General features: G+C 46.5%; 1 long non-coding RNA gene across 1 annotated transcript; it reads right to left on the bottom strand.

Moving 5' to 3' along the window:
• Positions 1–347: 347 nt before the first annotated feature.
• LOC309335105 lies at positions 348–6,118 on the bottom strand. Its single transcript, XR_014153346.1, has 2 exons — positions 4,970–6,118; positions 348–2,655 (listed from the first exon to the last, which is right to left on the bottom strand). It is a non-coding gene; the product is annotated as an uncharacterized lncRNA (long non-coding RNA).
• Between the last annotated feature and the right edge of the window lie 290 nt (positions 6,119–6,408).

Below are 6,408 nucleotides of genomic sequence, written 5' to 3'. Positions count from 1 at the left end.
TGCGGTCTTCTTTATTTCTATGCTCTTTTAGATGTGGCTTCATAGCCGAGTGGGGGAATTGAGCCCTGGTGCCTCCCAGGTCCTAGTTTGGCAGTCTAACCACTAGGCCGCACTGCCTCTCCACCTTCCTGCTTGAAGCAGCCCTGAATTGGGGACCTATATTCCTGCTTAAACCAGCTTTCTTTTTAGGACTGTGAACTTTGCTTTGCAACACTGGTAACCACACCGTACATTTAAGGCGCCCCCACCAAGAATCCTGGGAACTGTAGTTTGTTAAAGGTGCTGGGAACTGCAGCTTTCTCAGGGTTCCTGAAACCATATTGAGCTCTTTGGAATTTTCAGAGATGGGGGGGGGGCTGTTAACAGATGCTGCGGAAATGAATTCTTCTTGTGGTTTTCCGTGTACAAGATCCATCCCAGTATATAAGCACTACGGTTTGGGAGGAGGCCAGTTGTTTGGAAAGCACAAGGTCAACAGAAAAAGACACCCAGACTTTTGTGGACTGTGGCAGATGAGGTCAGAGGGAGACTGCGATTTGGGGAGAATGTATCTTATTCTAAGGAAAGCTTAATTCCAAAGAAACAGAAAAGATGTTTGACTTTCTAGGATATGGCACTGCTGTTCAGATCGCAAGTTACCCAACCTCACAATTACTTAGGGTCATGCAAACAGACCGATAGCCCATTCTAGTCCAATGCACTGATGTCCACAAAACCGGACGGATGATTCAAGGAAGCTTCCAGGCAGGGCATGAAGGCACTTAGCTCTTCCCCCCTCCCAGAACTGATATTCCAGGACAAACCTTTTTTATATCAGAACTTTAATGCGCTATTAGAATTAAAAGAGGGGGAAACCCAGCCGGATGGGCGGGGTCTAACTAAATTATTATTACGGTATTTTTCGCTCTATAGGGCGCACCTGACCATAGAGCGCACCTAGTTTTCAGAGGGGGAAATCAAGGGAAAAAAATATGACCCCCCCATCTCTGGGAGCAGCCAAGTTACAGGGAACCAGGCAGAGGCCTTCTCAGTGGTGGCGCCTTCTTCATGGTGATCCACTACTGCTTTAAGGGAGGTCTTGAAATAAGTAGATTTGTTGCTGATCCAAAACACCCACCCACCCCACTCACACATGAAAACAAAGACCACCACAGCCAACTACAAATGAATAACCACTCCCTAGGCCACCCCACCCCACCCCCACCCATCTTTCCCCCCTCCACCTCTTTCCCCTTTCCTTCCTAATGTCTCAACAAATGAAAATGATTTGTAAAAATGTTACATGGGGGAAAAAACATGAGAGAGAGACATTGCACACTTTTGTAAATCAACAAAATCTTTAATAAATAAATAAATACTAAAAAAAATCATAAAAAGAGGCCTCCTCACCTGAAGAACATCAAAGCCCACCTGAAGTCCCCAAATCCCTGAAGTCCTGATCCACGCAGATCTATGCGTGTATGGAGCGATCTGCGTGGATCTGCATCTGATAGTTTACGACTCCTTGTTGTAGGGAATCACATGTATAATCGTATGTTTGGGGACATCAGGTGGCCTTTGATGTTCTTCAGGTAAGCTTTGGGTGTATGGCTTTCCTCCATCTCCACTGTGCAGGATTCCTCTGGAATGACAAGATCACTTGCACAGCCTTCCTCCATCTCAACTGTGCAGGATTCCTCTGGAATGACAAGATCACTTGCACAGCCTTCCTCCATCTCAACTGTGCAGGATTCCTCTGGAATGACAAGATCACTTGCACAGCCTTCCTCCATCTCAACTGCGCAGGATTTGACAAGATCTTCTGCCTGGGTTTCCTCCATCTCCACTGCGGAGGATTTCTCTTGAATTACCAGGTCCAGCAGAGAACCACACTTTGAACAAGTAGTAAGACTCTCGCTTTTCACCGCACTTCCTGGGGTAATCACCACTACAGTTTCTACTTGAGATGTATCTGTTGCGGTGGTCCTGATGCAACATCTCTCCATCCCAACAAATGCCGCACTCAGCAGCTGGAAACCCGCAGCGATATAGCCTAGATAAATAGAAGGTCCAATATGCTGCTCGCTGGGGATTTGAGGCAATTCAAAAGTTTCAGGGAAGTCAATTTCCCCATTTTGTAAGACAGCAGACATGTTCCATATCACGGAAATCAGGACGAGTATCCCTGCTGGTAAGTTCAGCAGAGCTCCAAGCCCAAAAAAGGTTAAGAGAAAATCCTTATGTTTTCTGGGCTCAAACACATTGTAGAGGGCAAATGACTGTAATCCAAGGGCCGCTGAATTCATAATGGCAGCTAAGGCCATTAAGTCCTGAGCAATAAAAATTTCCCTCGGGAGGTTTGGATATTGTTCATGGAGCTCTTCACAATGGTAATAATAGTTTCCGTCGTTAGAAGGGTCTTTCAAAAAACAGACCTGCCAGATTCCAATCCAGATGTTTCCAGAGCCAATTCCCTTGATGTTTTCCACACGCCACACTCTCCAGCTGACAATGGCTGTTGAGGCAATGCACATCATCCAGGCCATAATATCCATCAGGAATGCACACAACTGGAGGCAGGACACTAATCTCAGCCACCTCACCACCAGGGAGCCTTCTTTCACCCACATGGGGGGTTTGGAGAGGAGGGAAGCAGGGGAGACCTTGGAAGACATCCTGGAAACAAAAGAGAAGACAACATGCAGTGAGAGAGGGAATAACAAGCATCTCTAGTCATTGAAGGACATCCTCCCTTCTGCATTCTTCCTTCCATGCACAGAAAGAAGCAGCAAAAGAAAGAGTTCCCCTGCTCTCTCCCCCCTCCCCTGGTTAGGTATAGACATCTGATCCACACATACAGTGGTGGCCCGCAAGACGAATGCCTCGCAAGACGGAAAACCCGCTAGACGAAAGGGTTTTCCGTTTTGGAGGTGCTTCGCAAAACGAATTTCCTATGGGCTTGCTTCACAAGACGAAAATGTCTTGCGAGTTCCTGCGGTTTTTTCCCCCTTCCCTCCCCCTTTTCTAAGCCGCTAAGCTGCTTATCTGCTTATCTGCTAAGCGGCTAAGCCGCTAAAAGCCGCTAAAAGCCGCTAATAGCGCTAATCCGCTAAGCCGTCAATGGGCTTGCTTCGCAAGACGAAAAAACCGCTAGACGAAGAGACTCGCGGAACGGATTAATTTCGTCTTGCGAGGCACTACTCTTGCACTGTTCCTGTGAAAATGGCCAGAATCTCAGCAACCTGTTGTGGATGGGAGCTGCTCATGTTTCGCTGTTCTGCTGTCTGCTACTGCAGCTATCCTTTTCCACCGAGCATAAACACAGCTATGGCATAGTGAGGAATGTTTAATCCATAAACTTACGTGAAATGCCTTCCTCAGCTAGAGTCTAGCGTGCCAGGAACAGAGCAGGGATTTGCTAGGTATTCCTGAGCTTCAAGAAGACTGAGCTGTTGGCCACTGAGCTGACGTTTGCCTGAGCAGCCGGCCAGCCACAGCAGCAACTGCTCTGCAGAATTCTTAGGTCAGTTACAGTCCAGTTAGAATCCTGACAACAACACAAATCATAACTCCAGGGTACTGGTCATTTGGAACATCAGGAAAGTGGAAAATGGGAGGGAACTCCGTTCCCTTCTTTCCCAATGCAGAGTGTCTATTCCAGGACACTGCAGTTAAAACACGTTCTTCCTGAAGTCAGATTCAGAGCAGTTCCAGCAGTAAAAATGGTGATGTGTGTATCTCAGTACAGATTTGTTGGATGGTCCTGAATGCATTTCATAAAGGATCTCCATGTACAAGAAAGGCTAATAGCATGAGGCCCTGAACAATAAGAATTGCCTTGGCAAAATTATTGAAGACTCCTTACAAACCTATCGTTCTTCTTCCCCATCCCATCTTGTTTGGACATTATAGTAAGGGAGAAGATCTTAGTTAGCTCTTTTCCTTTGCACTGGGACCACATGGAATTTGTGCCATGGGACCCCATCACTCACACCAATACGGGCAACACCATTTTCAGAACCTAGGTGCCCATGATTTAAAATCGCTGTCCTAAGACACTTCAGTCAAAATATTTGTGTTGCTTCCTTCCTGTTCCTTTCTGTGTTGATGCTCCGAATGTGAGCTGCTCAGCTGCATGCAGTTTCCACTGAACTGTGTGTGTGTGTGTGTGTGATTAACATTCGGCCAAGCAATGGGCCTAAATCCATCTATTTCACCTGAAATAACTTTGGGAGCCAGCCTTTAAAAATCTACAGTAGATATCAAATTCAGAGGAATTAAAAGCTGTCATCTTTTGGACTATTTGAAACATCTTAGAACATACTCAAATGTTAATGTTTGAAGGAAGGCAGCAAATGGAGCATTGGAGCCATCCATGCAGCCCAGGAGTTGTGACCACTGATAAGATGAAGCACTTTCACATCGCATGGCAGTGTGCAGTGCTTTTAAAAAGGTAAAGGTAAAGGACCCTTGACACTTAAGTCCAGTCACGGCTCTGGGGTTGCGCCACTCATTGGCTTTACTGGCCGAGGGAGCTGACGTTGGTCCGCAGACAATTTTTCTGGGTCATGTGGCCAGCAAGACTAAGCCGCTTCTGGCGAAACCAGAGCAGCGCACAGAAACGCCGTTTACCGTCCCGCCGGAGCGGTACCTATTTATCTACTTGCACTTTGACGTAGTTTGGAACTGCTAGGTTGGCAGGAGCAGGGACCGAGCAACGGGAGCTCACCCCGTCAAAGACGCAAGTTCAGTTCTGTATTTGCATGACATCATCCACACCCAAATGCGCTCCCGTTCTGTTTCCCCCACTTAATCCGGATACACCATCTCCATTGAAAACTCTGCTCAATGACACCCATCCAATAGAAAAGTGCTGACCGTCTTCATGCAGATACACTTCCGTGCAGGGGTTCGGCCGACAAGTTCTTCCTGAGTGGGGGGATGTTTTCAGGGGCTCTTTGCTTTTCCCTGCCTCCCCTTTCATCCTCACCTGAGGAGATCTTGGCCATTCTCTTGACAGGGACCTCCGTTCTCAGGCCGGATTTCTGTTTTCCTTCATCCCTCCTTCTCCCGGTCTGGTTCCCTGAGCAAATAAGAGAGAGGAGGTTGCATGCAAGTCAAGGTGTGCAATGGATCTTCAGGGCATTTGGAAGGAAGAAAAGGTTCAGGAACAAGCGACACAGCAGCCCCCCAAGCGTAAAAACACATTTGAACATATCGCTCATGAGATCCCCTCCCCCCCATGGATATAAATGCAGAACATCCTGTGCTCCTATTAATATACAAAGTGGGGTATTTCATATGATAAGAACAGAGGAAGCTGCCTTAGACGGAGCCAGACCAATTCTGAGAAAGTGCTACATGGGCCAGTCCACCAATTGGCTACCAATGAGAACATAGCAAAAGACAAAATGGCTGCCATATGGTGTAGTATTAAATAAATTTGCCTGGCTGTGGGGCGCGAATACCGCACCCTGCTAGACCCTTTCCACGTGGCCTAGGCCTCGACTCGCTAGCCCCACAAAAGAGGCTCCTCATGAGGCCAGAGGAACATGGCCTGGCTGTGGGGCATGATTCGAAACCTCCAGTCCCAGTCCAGTGCTCTAACCACTAAACCACACTGCCCCCCATTGCAGTCTATAACAGCCTGGAGGGCCACAGATGCCCCATATTCTCTGGCTCTGAGATTGGCCAAAGTTTCCTTTCTCTCCCTCGTTGTGCAAAAAGAAAAATGCCCATGACAAAATGTGACATTTTTGGTTCTTTGGGGACAGTTCTGCTTCTCTCTCTCTCTCTCTCTCTCTCTCTCTCTCTCTCTCTCCAATTAAAGGAGCCTCATCCCTTTTCCCACCCAGCCTCCTCCTTCACCCTCCCCAGCTTCAAGATTTCCATGAAGAACCAACCAACCAACCAACCAACCAACCAACCAACCAACCCATAATTGGAATTTACGAGATTAAGGAGATAATTTATTTTTATATAATGAAAATAGATGGGAGGATAAGTTAATTGTGCAAGGCAAGAATATATAGGATGGCAAAAATCAAAAGAAACAAAGATTATGAGTTGGGTTCTTAAAATAACAACAACATATGCCTCCTCAGTGGATTTCAGAACAAATCTCTCTCTTTTTTTTTAAAAAAAAAGTTTTTCCCCCAAGTTCAGACGTCGAGAGCTAATTCTTTTTCTCATGATAGAAACCCTTCTGTTTCCGCCGAAAACAGATATGCAACTCAAAAGATGTATGCAGGAAAAACCCCAATTAGAAAGAAAAAAAACTTCCGTAGTTACCAAAAGACAAACAAAAGGATAAGCAATGGAGTCGGAAGCTCTTCTTCCGTTGCGCAGTTGTTGTTTTTTAAAGTGAAACTGGGATCAATTTCTCTATCTTTTCCCCTCACAGTTACAAAAAGGACCTTCAAAGTTCCA

This window comes from Podarcis erhardii (genome assembly GCF_964252035.2).
Source record: "Podarcis erhardii genome assembly, chromosome: 2".
NCBI classification, from domain to species: domain Eukaryota; kingdom Metazoa; phylum Chordata; class Lepidosauria; order Squamata; family Lacertidae; genus Podarcis; species Podarcis erhardii.
The sequence above is the reverse complement of the archived record's forward strand: the minus strand, read 5'-3'. Positions and strand labels throughout refer to the sequence as shown.